Source organism: Lissotriton helveticus, chromosome 2_1 (assembly GCF_964261635.1).
Source record: "Lissotriton helveticus chromosome 2_1, aLisHel1.1, whole genome shotgun sequence".
Classification (NCBI taxonomy): domain Eukaryota; kingdom Metazoa; phylum Chordata; class Amphibia; order Caudata; family Salamandridae; genus Lissotriton; species Lissotriton helveticus.
Genome location: NC_136059.1, coordinates 33,872,339 through 33,889,004, shown reverse-complemented (window position 1 = coordinate 33,889,004; position 16,666 = coordinate 33,872,339). Strand labels below are relative to the sequence as shown.

The following is a 16,666-nucleotide window of genomic DNA, read 5'->3' as shown; positions in this document are numbered from 1 at the left end:
AGCCGGAGAGAACGAGAACTTCAAGGGAGTTAAAGCAGTATAATAGTGTACATTCCTGAGTGGTGCACCAGGGAGGAAGTAAGAACAGAGAGAATGCAACTGAGTACACAGCCAGAAATTTAGTCACTGGAGTGGCAATGTCTAGAAGGCACATGTAGAGAACAAGAAAATATACAGGGCTATAACGGAGTGGCTTTGAGTGGGCAGAGCAATGCCAATGACAGATATTAGAATGGCAACAGGTTAAAAGAGACATCATACCCGCAACATAAAACAGCAGCAAAAGGGATGGACCATCAGATGTGCAGAAATGGGACTTGCGCATGTAGGTAAAAATTCAGGATGAAAAGATCGAGCTTGGAATATGAGATAGAGGAATGACTCGCCTAGATGCAAAGTATGGACTAAATGTAAACAGGTCTGGAGAGGAGCCTTTCCGATCTTACAACTGTGGCTCAGAAAGGGCAGCCCCCAGGAGGGCCCATATGGGCATACAGTGGTGCCTAAAATGAACAGTTGGAATAGTAAGGGCAAGGTTTAGGAAGGCACAATTAAATATACCCAGGATACTATAAGAGGTAAGTGGGCTTAGTCTATGACAGAGGGGGTGCTTCAGTATTCCATGTTGAAATATCAGGTCAGAATATCACCAATATGCTATCAAACATCAACGCACCTGTCATCGTTTCTGCAGACATGCACAGGATTTCTCGTAAATGTAGTGGGTCTCGAGAGGTTTAACTAGTACATAGGACTGCAGTGTTTCCAGGATGTAGAGGTATAGTGTCAGAAAGGCACACTCAGAAATATAGGGCTGTGTGCTAAAGGCAAAGCTGAAAGGCTGACCATGACTAGGGCGCATTGTGAGCACAGCCACTCAGGGTCCCAATATGTCAACTGCTTTCCTTGACTGAAGCTAATTGCACTTACATTTGCAAGGTGCACCTAGTGAGCTGTAGGGAATGGGATGAAAATGACCTATAACACCCATTTATGGGAGTCTCCTGCACTTACTACACACAGCGTGTCCAAAGTGGAAGCCAGGAGAGACCCTAGAGATAGGGGTCACATCTTTCGTAGTTCATTGGTCACACAATTGGTGGAGGAGGTCATGGTCTGGAAGGGATATGTTGGCTATGCTTTCTTGAGCAGCTAGAAATAAGAAGCCTTCTTTGGATTTGCCGCTCAATGACTGTACGTCGGTTAGATGGATACTGCAGTATTATCTGATAAATGACTATGGTGAACCTAGACATGTCCACAGGAGGGGGGGTATTCTTGGAGGGTACAAGTGAGTATGTCACAACCATCACTGTTAGACCCTGTTCCTAAATCCATGCATCTTACTTCCTCTTTCCACGTGCACATGGCTATCAGTCTCTTTTAAATCCAACTACAATGAAAAATAGACAGTCTCTCCCCGAGGGACGTCGATGAGAATCCACAAAATGTATGCAGTCCACAGTTTAGAGGCACCCTTCATTAGTCCTGTAAGTACAGATCCAGGTGAGGGCCGGCATGGCACATTGCAGAAACTCCAGATGTGCTGGTGGCGGTGGCTTCCAGCGCCTATTGCTTGAAACGTAGATTCAACAAGGTCCCAACTGATGTGGCTTCCAAGTGGTCCAGTTAAGGACCGATTCAGGAGGCTGTGGCACTCTGTGCGTCCTCAGTGCTGTACACACAGCTCTGTCTGAGTATAGAAACTCACACCACCTTCCACATATCCCTACCACATAGGGTCACCCAGGTGCGGTTGCCCCGTACGGGGTGGAGGGCCTCACTGCAGTGACCAGCAAGACTCCGTGGATAAGGTGAAACTTCTACGGAAGGAAGGAGCTCCTCGTTGTCAGGTCGCAGGAGCAGGGAACCTATATATATGTTGAAAAATAGATATATATGGATATAAAATAGGTCCCTCAGATTATGTCATCCTCTGTTCTCTCGCCCAGGAGCCAGTATGTCCTCATTTTTCCTTTTCCCTGCAAGGAAACAAAAACAGGTATAAGAATCTAAACCAAGTGATCAGAAGGATTGGCAATTTGGTGTTATGTACAACAGGGGTGTCTGAAATGTGACCAACAGGTCTAGAATGTTAGAATAAGCACTGACAATGTTATAATTGGTATTTAGTTTCACTGGGGGTAAATTTATCTCAAGGAGACTGACAATTTGGCATGGATAAGGTTCTCATAAACCAATGTTGGATGGATCCCACACTCATAGACCAATCTTCTATAGTTCCTCTTCTCACGGACCATTCATTGTTGAATAGATGCAGCCCTTCTGGACCAACGCTGGATGGACCCAGTCCTTACAGAACATTGTTGAATGGATATGACCCGCATGGAACAATGTTGGATGGGTCTGGTCCTTATAAACTAATGTCGGCTGTATCTGTTGCTTATGAACCAATGTTGGATGGATCCACCCCCTCATGGACCAATGTTTGATGGATCTGCCCCTCATGGACTAATGCTGGATGGATCCCCCCTCATGGACCAATATTGGATGGGTCTGGCTCTCATAGAATAGTGTTTAATACATTCAGTCCTCATGGACCAATATTGGATGGAACTGACCCCCATGAACCGTTGGTGGAATGATCCGGCTTTAAGAACCAATGTTGGATGGATCCAGCTCTCAAGGACCAATGTATGATAGATTCATGCCTGAAGGACCAATGTTCGATGGATACCCCACTCATGGTTAAAGAGTTGGATGAATCCAGACCTCATGGACCAATATTGGATGGAGCTAAACATCGTGACCCAATGTTGGATGGATCCAGCCCTCATGGACCAATGTGGGATGGATCCAGCTCTCCAGGACCAATGTTGAATGAACCCAGCTCTCATGATCAATGGGTTGGATGAATCCAGTCCTCATGGACATATATTGGATGGAACTGAACATCGTGGCCCAAAATTGAATGAGTCTGATCCTCATGGATTAGTGTCTGATAAATTCAGTTCTCATGGACCAATATTGGTTGAACTTGACTCTCATGAACCATAGGTGGAAGGATCCAGGCTTCAAGAACCAATGTTGGATGGATCCAGCTCTCAATGACCAATTTTGGGTGGATCCAGCTCTCAAGAACCAATGTTCGATGGATCCAGCTCTCAAGGACCAATGTTGGATGGATTCAGGTCTCAAGAACCAATGTTGGATGTATCCAGCCCTTAGGAGCAAATATTGGATGGGTCTGGCCGTCATGGACAAGTGTCTGATAAATTCAGCCATTATGGACCAATATTGGTTGGAACAGACTCTATGAAGCATTAGTGGAAGGATCAGCTCTCTAGGACCAATGTTGGATGGATCCAGCTCTCAAGAACCAATGTTTGATGGAACAAAACATTGTAACCCAGTGTTGGATGGACCTGGCCCTCAAGGACCACCGTGGGATGGATCTAGCTCTCAAGGACCAATGTTGGATGAATCCAGCTCTCAAGGACCAATGTGGCATGGATTTAGTTCTCAAGAACCACCAATGTTGGCTAGATCCAGCTCTCATGGTCAAAGGGTAGGATGAATCCAGTCCTGGTGGACCTATATTGGATGGAACTGAACGTTGTGGCCCAATATTGGATGGTCCGACCCTCATGGACTTGTGTCTGATAAATGTAGTCTTCATGGACAAATATTGGTTGAATCTGACTCTCATGACCCACTGGTGAAATGACCTGGCATTCAAGAACCAATGTTGGATGGGTCCAGCTTTCAAGTATCAATGTTTGATGGGTCTGACCCTCATGGACTAGTGTCTGATAAATTCAGTCCGTATGGACCAATATTGTTTGGAACTGACTCTCATGAAACAGTGGTGGAAGGATCCAGCTCTGAAGGACCAATGTTGGACGGATCCAGCTCACAAGGACCAATGTTGCATGGATCCAGCTCTCAGGGACCAATGATGGATGGAACTGATCATCCTGGCCCAATTATGGATAGATTTGGCTCTCATGGACCAATGTTTGGAAGGATCCAGCTCTCAAGGACCAATGTGGGATGGATCCAACTCTCGAGGATCAATGTGGGATGGATCCAACTCTCAAGGATCAATGTGGGATGGAACCAGCTCTCAAGGACCAATGTGGGATGGAACCAGCTCTCAAGGACCAGTGTTGGATGGATACAGCGCCCATGGTCAAAGAGTTGGATGAATACAGTAATCATGGACTAATAATGGATGGAACTGAGTATCGTGGCCGAGTGTGGGATGGGTCCGGCCATCATGGACCAATGTTCAATTCTCCCCTCAAACCATGCAGTAGAATAAAACGTTATATATCCCTCTGTTGAGGGCTCTTACTGTTGTTAAAGGCCCTCTTTGTGCATTATGAACCCGAGCTGCAGGCTAGGTGCATCTTGAGGTGCTAGTAGCAGAAAGTCCTGCTTTGTGAGGAATCACTGAATCTGAAGGGATACTCACAGGCAAATGTCTTGCAAAGAGAGAGTGTATGGTGAATAATTCAGAAGGTGGATTCTTCACTGAATGTAGTAAAAATCTGAGGATTTCTTATCACCTTACAGCTCTAAATTAGGTCCTCAGTCTCGCCCATTTGTGGAAATCTCACTCTCTGAGCACATGAGCCGTGCTCTATGAACACAGAGGCTCAGGTTTACTGAGATGCTGCAATGGGTTAGCCCACAATTTTGGCCCAGCACCGACACAAATGTTTTGGGGGAATTTACAAAGCCCCACAAATCCCAATTAGAGTGGCTTTGTAAAATAATTAACGCAACCCAGTGCATGGCGCTGCCTTTCGTTACGTTGATTCAGATTGGAGTTACATGGTGGGCGCATGGCCGGTACTGTGCATCCACCCATTCATTTTGATACAAATCCATATTAAGAAAGATTTGTAAACATGGGTTTGCACCAACATGGGGCCCTGCCGGAGACTAGCATTAGAAGAAGAAATATGTTTTTATCTCCTCGTTTTTAGGTCGAGCTTGGGCATGGAGGTAGCGACTTGAAGCTCCGCCCACTCTCCTCCCACATTTCTCATTGGCTTGTGTCATTGTTCACTGGAAACTGTGGCTGTTCATTGGTCAAAAGGCTAAGTAGTCCCTCCTTAGTACTGCCTTGTGTCATTTTGTAACCGCCCATGGCGACACCCCCTTTTACGAGTGTTGTTACTCTGCAGGCTTTCATTTCAGCCTACAAGGACTATTTTCTCTAATAGCTTTGTCCAGCCTGCTGTTGCAGGCAGGACATGCTCTCTCCTTACGCTTTTTTAAACATTTTATAGCACGCATTTGCAATGTAATAGGTCTTGCATTTATAAGAGTTTAAGCTATTGGCATTGTAAATGACAGGGCCTTTTTTTTATGTGTTTTAAAAACAGCATTTCTGTGAGATATGCAAATCTCAGGAGCTCCTCTGTAATTCCTTAGGAGTATCCCGTCATTTTGTTATATGCCACTGACCGAAGACTTATCGGGACCCATCCACGGAAACACAGACATACAGGCATTCGAACACTAAGACCGAATAAAGGCACTCAGTGTCATACAGCATAAGGACAAGGGAGTAGTAAGAAAATGAAAATACCCCGCACTTTCAACCAAAGCTCTAAGACACCAAGCAAGCGAAACGAGTCATCTCAACCCTCCCCAGAAACGTTTGCTAGTCTATTCTAACCAAACATCTATCCAGTCATCTTTCATCCTGCAATCCACCTGCTGATAATCACCATTTTACCTTTGAATTCTGTCATCCATCCAGTCTCTCATCCAACATTCAGTCTGTCATCATTCCGTCCATCCATCCTCAATCCATATACAAACGTATCCACCTATCTTCAAACCTAGTCATCAAACACTCAATAGGGTGCAATGTTAGACTCATAGTTAAGACTACACATATCTTGTGTCCAGAAATAATCACTCCTATTCAGTGAATTTATCCTGGATGTGTTTCCCAATGAGGAGTCCCCGAGGATGGGTAAATAAAGGAAAATGGCCTAATTACATATAAGAATACACCCAAAGGAAAATTGGCTGGGGCATTTTCTGTATATTTTAAGAGTATTTTAATGCGGTCCCACGTACCTTAAACGAGGATTTTGTAGGAGTGCAAGTTTATTCAGGCATCAATAAATAAAATCTGTGGTGCACTGCACCCTCTCGATGCAGGTTGTGTTAAAGAAAATAACATTGGACCCTATTGAATCTCATTCGGGACGGAAATACAACTGGATTTAAGGTTGGTTACCCAGAAGGATGTGGTCACCTTAGCACGATAAACTTGCTCCTACAGGGAGGGCTTGTATACTTAGCATTATTTCTCTTTCTTTATACCCGCCTCTTTTCCCCTAGGATCTTCACGTATTGAGTATAGGTATTTTGTTTTTTATTACATACCTTTGGGTACCAGGCAACATTAAGGGGGTGTTGTTATGTTAAATTCACTTTAGCAAAGTCACTGTTGACTGTTTGGGTTCATATGTCACAACTAGACTCACAAGGAACAAGCATGCCTTAACTCCAGACCAGTTTATTTTATGTAAGAGTGTTATTATAATTTTTCTTAAATTACACTAGTTTGGTACTAAACAACCGAGGTGACACATTCAAGACAGCATGGGTTTCCACTGACTCGAGTGGGCAACATGAGCCGATCCTTCAAAGTCAGTCTGTCACAGTGAGAAACTGACATTGGATGCTATTGCTGCATACCTTTCATACCTTTTATTCCCAATTCTGTACTATTGTTTGTTTCTTAGCCCTGAAGAAGTCGCTGCGCACAACCGTAAGCGAGACGAAACACGTTTTGGCTAAGGCTGTTGTGAATCAACATAAGCACATGTTCCAGCAAAGACTCAAGCTTTTGTCGCACTCTTATTGATATAATTGATATACTGTTAGCGTGTGCAGGGGACTGTTGTTTTGTTTTACCAGTGGATTTCCACACGTTGGGGAGGAGGGTGGCTCTCCCTACACGTATGCACCGCAATCCTCACTCAGTACTAGAGTATACGTATCTGCGTGTTGCCCAGGAGCGCCAATACCTTATAGAATCCCCTACCAAGCACTTTTATTATACTACTTAGATTGGATTACTGTAATTCCCTTTACCTGAGTATCAATAAAGCTGGTATTAATTGCCTTCAGAGGGTGCAGAATGCCGCGGCCCGGACTCTCCTCTCCCTCCCCAAATTCTGTTCTGTTTCCAATCTGTACGTAAGTTGCATTGCCTTCCGGTTGGGAAGAGAATTCATTTCAAGGCTTTGTGCATTTCTCATAGAATTCTCTATATGCCGTAGCCCCTTCCATTTTAGCTAACCTTCTTCCCCCTCATGTACCGAAACACGCTCTGTGCTCCTCAAACCAACATCCGGCACGTGTTCCCCGTGTTAGAAGAGCACGGGCTGGAGGTCAGTCATTCCGTGCCTTAGCTTCCTCTCTCTGGAATGCTCTTCCATGGACTATCACAAGCATGCAAAATCATGGGGCTTTCGGGGAGGCAGTTAAGACAGGGCTCTTCCCTGTTTAATCCTCTGCCCTGTCCTTCCTCCTCTGTCTGGTCATCTGTGGAATCAGCGCTGGGACGCCCCCTTGCTGGGGCAGCAATGCACTTTACAAATCCCATAACATAACATATATTAACTCTGCCAAGTTTAATTTTCTACGTAAAATATGTCTGTTGTTTACAATTTTGACAATTTTGCTTATTTTTGTTATTTTGTGAAAAGTCAATTTTATTTTCATTTTAAGGCAAACCCAGTGCATCTAGTTTGAATGATTTCTTTCTTTACTTGTCTTACCTTTGGAACAATGTCAATACTCTGTGTTTACACTTAGCTGAAGTCTTGAAGGATCCCATAGATTAAATTGTCCTAAGGGACCATTCAACCACATAAAAAATAACTGGTCAGCCAGGATGAAACCTGTTACCTTCAGTCACTATAGGATACTAATACTTAAATACAAAAATGCCTGGCTCAAGTTGTTTCTGTGAGGACATGATTTTTGGCATTGCAAATAGATGAAAATGTTGTTTGCAAGATTAGCACAATTTACCATCTACACTCCATTCCCAAACCAAGACCCTTTTCTCTCAAACAACTAATCAACCAATTGCAAAGCTGGACATTTCACTAGTCTGCCCCTTTGACCTCATTCCTAGATTCTCAGAAGCCTTGTGGCCCAAACAATCTATACTTGGATGCCAGCAGTTCACACAGGATCAGCAGCAGGAACCAGCCTTTGTGACCGGCACCACCGGTGTCCTCAGACGTTCCTAAAGCAAGCCAAAGGGTTCCAGTTGCATCTACACCCTGTATGTTCTGTGTTCTGTCTCTTTGTAGCCCTACAGGGAGTCCTCTTTCTATGACCTGTCCTCTCTAGCTCGCAGAATCCCTGGTAGTTGAGAGGTGCCATAAAACTGCAAGTGATGGATTCACAGGGGCCTGTTGCTGTGTGTGTTGTGGTACACCCAGGGCCTGGAAGGACTCAGAATGTTAGTCTAGCAGGAACCTTCATGCACTATCCTACCACCTGGGTTTGTAGAGTGTGTGTGGGGAACTTGATTCCATTCCACATCTCCACACAGGTTTCAGTGGAAGCATGGCAACTCGTTGAAGATCTCTAAGAGATGGTCCCAACGCTTCCAACGTTCCTCGCTTCTACGGTGTGGCCACCGTGCAGTGACTTACCTTCATTTCTACGTCGCCTCGCAGATCCAGGAGGAAGCATCTGAACTCGTCCAGCACCTGCTTCGTTGTGTCTGAGAGGTGGATCTTCAACGCTGTCACGGAAGAGAAGAGAGCACGTAAGCGTCAACCACAGGATACAACAGACCAGCAGGGATCACAAGCAGGGCGATGCCAGTGCGTGGATGTGTGATGCCGTTATCTTAAATGTGCGGATAATTCCTCAGAACCTCACATGCGGCAAGGGCTTAGGAGTAGGGTTCGATTTAAAGTTAGGTTTCGGCTAAGGTTAATTTAGAAGAAATGATTGTTGGTGTTTAAGAATGAGATACTTTGCCTGTTCTTTAAATGAGGTGAAATGAGGGAGAACCTGACATGGTACATTTCAAAGCATTCAAATGATGTGATGGGTGGGTTGCGTGTTAGAATATAGCACACAGAAATATTGTCTGATGCAAACATTATGTCCTAAATATTGTTTAGAAAAATATTTACAAAAATATTGGGCCCGATTCACAGAACTAACTTAAGACAAAATCCTAAACTTACTACCATTTTGGTATTCACAGAATCACCATCCCCTTTTGTACCGCTTTGGCCGCCATAAGTGTGGCAGGGTATGCTCAGACGTGAGTCCCTTGCTCACTTTGCCACTGGATTCAAGCAAGCCTGGCTGGAGAGGCTGGAATGCCAGAAACCGGTCCTAGGAAGCTTGTTTCCGGTCCAGGGAAGGCATAGCTTGGCAGTTATGGCTGGACTGTTCCCATGAGGCACAGGGTCAGACTTATTTGCATATGGCTATGTCTGAACTGGGGTGGCTGAGTGGGCTAAAGAACGGTGATGGGTTAAACCCAGATCTGTTGACTGGGTGTGAGTGTTTGATTGGTTCGGATGCTCTGTCCATCACCACCCCCTTTTGTACCGCTTTTGGCCGCCATAAGTGTGGCAGGGTATGCTCAGACATGAGTCCCTTGCTCACTTTGCCAGTGGATTCAAGCAAGCCGGGCTGAAGACGGCTGTAATGCCAGAAACCGGTCCTCGGAAGCTTGTTTCCGGTCCAGGGAAGGCATGGCTTGGCAGTTCGGGCTGGACTGTTCCCATGAGGCACAGGGTCAGACTGATTTGCATATGGCCATGTCTGAACTGGGGTGGCAGAGTGGGCTAAAGAACGGTGATGGATTAAACACAGATCTTTTGACTGGGTGTGAGTGTTTGATTGATTCAGGTGCTCCGTCCATCACCACCCCCTTTTGTACCGGTATTCACAGAAGGCACTTACTCATTTTGGTATTCACAGAAGGAACTTACTCAGTTCGGTATTCACAGAAGTTAGGACTCCTAAATGCCACGCCCCGGTGCAAATAAGGGAACGCCCGCTTAAGATAGCGCTGGAGCGTCATGTGCACCGACAATATCAGTATTACAGAAGAGGACACACAAGAATCTATGGCTTTTTCTACATCACAACAGTACCCCAGAGTGCAGATACAGTCGCACATTCCCACTCCCAACCCACCTCTTACCCTACGGGCACAGTCTGTAGTACGAGCCCGGGAGTGCTGGTTCACATACCCACAAATGCCTTTGTGAACTGGCGCCTGTGACCCACTGAAGCCCGGGCCAGACTGAGTACCAAAACCGGCCCTGGCAAAGTGCTCGGCCGACCTCCCCCCGGGGGTTGTGGGTACCGCCGAGCTCTTTGCCAGGGCCGGTTTTTGGCCGAGTTTCTTACAGGGCCGATTTTGCAGCTATGGTGCAAAAACGGCCCCCACCCGTGCGTCCCACCGGGGCATTGCCCGGTGCCGACTACAGCCAGTCCGGGCCTGACTTAAGCCTAACAGAGCTGTGAGAATGTCCTTCTGGCCTGCCTGACCATGAACTTGTGGATAGTTTTTTATTTTGGCCTCAGTGTGCACTACAATCATGCAGGTACGCTGAGAGAAGCCTGTCACATGGACTGTGAGCTGGAGCTCACGTGTGTGGTCTGGAGGGGCCACCATGTGCACTACCTTCTACTAGGCGTGACTACCATTGGTCCGACGGACGGTGGGGGCGGGCCTCATGGCTCATGCAGGGCGGGTCCTTCTTCCTGTTGCTTCTATTGGGAGGGTGGACCACTGGCCTCTCCTCTTTTAAATTCTCTGTGATCTCCTTGAACTGGGTCCCTTGCTCTATCCATGTGGGACATGGATGTCACATGTAGAAGTGGTGTGGCTCACTGGTTAGAGGCGGCAGACCCGAGAGCAGAGGACGGCCCGGGACCAGGGTTCAATTCCCGGCGCGGCAGGTTTCTGGACCAGGGTCAGCGGACTCGATAATTCTCTCGCCTCGGTGCCCACTCTGATCAGCGTTCACACTCGGCAACTCTGGGCATTAGCTTGCCTCATCTTCACTAACGGCCCCACCAGACCGCCGGGGATGCCTGGTCTCACCCTGGAGATACCCATTAAGGGACCATCTCTCAGGGAAGCCAGGAAGGGTTTCGCAGCGGTCGAAGCGCCTTGGGACCCTACGGGTAAGTAGTGCGCTATATAAATGCCTATACATACATGTATGTTCTACCGATGTGAGTGTAGTCGATTGAATCTAGATTAGAATCCATTTTGTCTCTGCAGTGTGTGAGCAGGACACAAGATGGACGTTACTGAGACCCTGCCAGAGGGGGCTATGCTTTGCAGGACCCCACCAGCGGCCCCTGGAGTCCTTTGAACTGGACCATACTTTGGAGTGTTGAAGGCGGGACACTGAGGCCGTCTTGAAGTTGAGGGACATCCCGTGCCCCGCTCTGGCTCCATTCTTCCCAGATGTGTTTCCCTCAACAGGTTGAGAGGCCAAACCAGAGGACAGAGATGGTGCCTTGACTAGTCTGGCAGAACTATGCCCAAGTCAGGAACCGCCTGAACCCAGTCCCTGAGCTGCTGTGGAATACACAAACTGTACACTTGGTGTAGGTGTGGGACAGAAACCACCTCTCCATGTGCCAAGGCTTGCCGTAGAGCAGTCAAGGGGCTCCCACACCAGTGGCGCCCAAGAAAGACTTCGGTGCTTTGGTGACAGCAGCTCTTCTTTACCAGGTTTAGGAAGAGGAACCTGGAAGTTCTGCATCCTCAGCTGCCTTGAAGGAAAGAACCAACTGGCTGCTGAGGAGGAGTGCTTGAGGTGCCTCTGCATGAAGGATGAACTACCTAAAAAATAAAGGCTATGAAGAGCTCGGCAGGGAAACCCACAGTGGGTCTTCTCTAGCCCGCGGCAAGATCTGCACCTCCAAGCCGTGCAGCGAAGCCTTGTGACCCTCGTCAACCCACTGAATCAGTGCTTGAATTTGTGGCCCTTGGACTCCCCCTTGTTGTCCACAGAGCCTTGGAGGAAGTGACTGGAGATGGGTAACATCAGACTTGTAGAGAAGGCAGTGATGACTTGGTGCAACCACGATTAGTGGTTCATGTTCGACCACAAGAACCAGGGCCTGCCATGACGCGGCGTTGCAATCATTCTCAGTCGCAATCAAAGGTTCATCGCGTCAACAACATCTCGGCTGTGACTCAGGCTGGAGGGTTGCAGCCTAGGGTCCAGGGGAGACCCAAGGAGACCTCCTTCCTCCAGGAGGCATGAGTGAGTGCGACCCCGGCTATCTGTGCCAGCGCTGCTACCGGTCAGTGGTCCTGGAGGCTCATAGTAGTGTGGCACTGTGTTGGACTTGGCCCTCTTGGCAGGGTCATCCCTGAACTTTTTACCTTCCTCCGATATTCTCTCTGACCTGTTTTTGTTGGTTTAATGACTCTGGGCACTTTACCACTGTTGACCAGTGCTAAAGTGCATATGATCTCCCAATGTAAAGTGTACCTGTAATTGATTTCCCTGATTGGCTCATTGGATGTCAGTCCCCAGTAAAGTGCACCAGGAGTGCCAGGGCTTGTAAATGCTAATACTACTAGTGGGCCTGCAGCGCTGGTTGCGCCTCCCACAGAAGCAGCCTTTTAAAATGTGTCTAGGTCTGCCATTTCAGAACCTGCGTGCAGTCTGGTACTGTCATGCTGGCTGGGCAAGTGCACACACTTGCCAGCCTCTAAACCTTCCCTTTACTTCATATTAGTCACCCCTATGGTAGGCCCAAGGACAGGGTGCATTGTAAGTGTAAGGTAGGACATGCCCTGATGTGTGTGGCATGTCCTAATAGTGAATTACAGCCAATTTCGTTTTCACTATTGTAAGGCTACCTGTTCTTTTAGGCCAAGATGGGCTGCTGGAATTATTACAACCTATAATCCCAGCAGGCTCAGGGAACATAGTAGAAAATAAAGTTTAGTATGCCTGAACTCGGAATAATAAAATACTTCTTCTAGTAAAGTTTATTTTAATATCCTGTGTTTGCAAATGCTACTTTTAGAAAGCTAGCATTTGGTTGCCTAACCATTTCAGCCCGCCTCTGCTAGGTTGTGTATCTGACTTTCTTGGTTGTGTGAGTGACAGGGCTGGGGGATGACAGGTGGTGAATACAAGGATTACACCTTGGTGGGAGGTGGGAGTGCCCCTGGACTCTGAATAGGGCTGTGCTCTGCCACCACAATGCTGGCTCCGCCTCCTGGGGAGCGACTGATGACTCAACACCTGGCCCAGGAAGGGGGAAGCCTGTCAACAGAGTACTCCTGGCTGCCCCTGTCCACACAATGCTGGCTCCACCTCCTGTGTAGCGTCTGATGTGCCATCCCTGCTCCCTGAAAGGAGAGACTTTAGTTTCCCCAACACAGTGCTCCAGGACTGAAAGAAGTTATGCAGAGGCCCCCCTGGCCTGTCAGAACAAAAGACAAGATGTATAAAAGTAGGAGCCCTGCTCCCAAGAAACTAGATCCTGTTTCCCACAACGAACCTCTGCCCAACTAGTAGGACTAAAGAAGAAGCTGGAAGGACTGGCCTGCTGTCTGCCTTGCTGAGGAAGGAGAGGAGAAGACCTAAAAAGGACTTTGCAGAATTGTGCTTGAAACTTTTTCCAAGGGCTTGATTGAGCTTGCTCCCTGACCTGAACGCCAGGACTTGTGGGTTCTTTGTGCCTTGGCTCGTCTGGAACTGAGCCGTGTGTTTCCTCCCACCGGAGGCAGGCCTGCACCCCCCTCACCCCCCTCCTAGAGCTGTGGCCTTGGGAGCGGCCCGTCCTTTTACCCGTTGAGAGCCTCGCTCTGCTACAGAGTCGCTCTCTGCCCCTCGGGTCAGGCCGCCTGCTCCTCTGCCCCTGTTCGTTATTGGAGGTGCTTGGAGTGTTTGACTGCCCCCTCCCGCCAGAATCCTGGTCTCTTGGGCACACTCCTGAAGCCTGGACGGCCCCCCGTGCGCTGCGAACGCACCCGGCTGCCCCGCTGAGCCCCCTGACCTGTGGAGAGGCCGCGCAGCACAACAGAGGACTTTGCCCCCCGCACGGACCGTGCTGGAGGCCCCCGTGCCGCGCCTCGCCTCGCCTTCGGAACCCTCCCGCTGCTTCCTAGACCCCGAGGTAAGTCTGCGCTGCGAAGCACACCAAGAGCCTGACACGTCCCCCTGCGACGAGGGACAATCCTTGATTTACTGTGTCAGCGCGCCTAAGCACGAACTTGTACCCACCGGGCTCGGGCCCGTAACGTTTTATTTCCCTGTGATTCACTGTGCGCCTCCACCGTGCCCCGTACGCCCCTGTCTGCCGCCTGGACCGCTGGTAGAGTTGGTGCGTACCCGGCCTGGAAAGCTCCCCTTCGCATCGGAGTGCGAGTCGCACCAGCTCAGTACGACTCTTACCCTTGGTTCGCTTGTAGCGTACGCGTCTCACGCGAGATGCGCGAGTATTGGTAGGGTCTCGGTGTACGCGTCTCATGCGAGATGCGTGAGCATTGGTAGGGCCCGGGGTTTTCTCCCATGCTGAGTGTAGAAGAGCGCTACGAAGCGAGCAGAGGCGCTCGGGAGTTCCGTACCTTCAAGGAACTGGGCAGAAGGCCCCAAATTTTGCATATCAAGAACTGTGGCATCATCATTTTGTTATAGGAGTAACTAGAACTGTTTTAAGAATCCCTCAAACCTCAAGAAGAAGTATTTTTAAAGGATCAACACCCTTCCAAGTAAACTAAACCTGTTTTGAGAATTGTTCTAAAGGAATCTTTATTTTGAAATCTGGTGGCCCAAAAGCAAAAGTAACGTGTTATAAGGTCTTGTGATAATCTCTCTACCTGCATATATTTTTATATAAAGATTACGTATTTTTACAGAACCACAGCCTGGTGTCCATTTGTAGGGGGAATCAGTGTGTTTTACTGTGAAGGGTCATGAATGCTTAACTCTAGTGCCCCGAAGTTTAGCCTTGTCTGCTCGCGTCACGCAAACTAAAGGGTGAGCAGGGGTCATTCTGAGGAGTAGTTCCCTTGCCCTGATTAGAGTGGTGGTTTCTGCCTGGCTTTGGTGCCAACCTCACCCAGCCAGGAATCCCATTTCTAACACACTGCATTGCCGAAGGGTGGTTGAGGCGTCCATCAGGCCAGGGCAGGGACGAGCACTGCCTCTCCATGACAGAGCCTTCTCTCGTGCACCCACATTCAACACCTGAGTCCAGGTGAGCCTACAACACACTGCAGGAAGTGCCGCCCACCGACCTCACAGAGATACCAAAGGGAACCTAGAACTGGGGAGGGAAAGAGAACTTGTGCCAGCACAGGAGGAGAGACAACCTATACTGGAAGTGCCCTGGATGGCATCACTGCTGAGCACACAGCCACTGTCCAGGGGGGAGTGGGAGGAAGATATCCCTTCTGACCCCTGTGGCCACCTGCAGGTGTCTCTGCACCCTGATTGTGTTGGGGGAGGGGTTGGGGGGGGCTGGGTAATAGTTTCAGACCAGCATTAATATTTCAGGGCTCAGCAGGTACGTTTCCTCTGCTGGCTTTACTCTCTCTCTGTGTAGTGTTGAGTTGTCTTTCCAGGTTGAAGTGTTTTTCTTCTTGAGTGGGAGCCCTGATTGGCAATGATTGATGGATTGGGATGGGATGTTTCATTGATTTTCGTTTTTACCCCTCCCCCTCCCTGAACAAGCCTTGGAGTGTTTGCCCTTGCTGCCCTGAAGGTCAAGTGCTAAAGGGAGTTGATGGTGCTCACTTTGGGGTCAGTAGTAAGGTAAGCCCCCCTCCTGTCATTGTTACCAGTGGGGTCCAGTATCCCCTGGCTACCCCGAGCTCCGGGCAGGGTTCCCACAGGAAGCCCACGCATTCCTCTGCAGGAGGCAGCTCTCCGAGGACGACTATAGGGTTAATTATTCACCCACAGTGTCCAGCAGCTCATAACCTCAGAACACCAAGTGCTGGAGCTAATTCAATGACCCGGTCGTCTTTCTGACTTTTCTCTCCCGTCTCTCTCTTCTGCTTCCGTCTTTCATCTCCCCCTTTCTGTATTTCTCCTCTGCTGTTCTCTAATCTTCTTTACTTTAGTCTACTTTTCTCTACCCCTTCTCCCACTGTCTCTTCTATTCCACACCCCTCTCTCCCCTCTCCATCAATGACTTCTCTGCCCTTGAAGCTCTAAATTTCGCCTGTTGTGCTAGAGTTAACTCGGTGGAATGGAATGTTATCTGCGGTTCTCACCTTCTCCGTTGGACTCCATCCGTGATGCCGTGTTGACGGTGTCCCCGAAGAGGCAGTACCGGGGCATCTTAAGGCCCACCACTCCCGCGCACACAGGGCCTGGAAATAGGGCCAGAAAAGAAGATGTGAGAAGTGAGGCACAATGCACACACCGGACACAGGCTACACAATCTTACAATTTCAAGACAGAGCAAAGGCACCTGTGACGTGGCGCTGCATCTGACACAGTACGGATACAGGCTACGGTACAGTTACAGGATATGACAGCGCAGAATCTGACACAGATACGGATACAGGCTACGGTACAGTCACAGGATATGACAGCGCTGCATCTGATACAGATACAGGCTTCGGTACAGTCACAGGATATGACAGCGCTGCATCTGATACAGATACGGATACAGGCTACGG

General features: G+C 48.4%; 1 long non-coding RNA gene across 1 annotated transcript; it reads right to left on the bottom strand.

Annotated features, from left to right (window-relative positions):
- Positions 1-692: 692 nt before the first annotated feature.
- Positions 693-16,345, bottom strand: LOC144819193 (uncharacterized). Its single transcript, XR_013607228.1, has 3 exons — positions 16,256-16,345; positions 8,670-8,761; positions 693-1,982 (listed from the first exon to the last, which is right to left on the bottom strand). It is a non-coding gene; the product is annotated as an uncharacterized LOC144819193 (long non-coding RNA).
- Between the last annotated feature and the right edge of the window lie 321 nt (positions 16,346-16,666).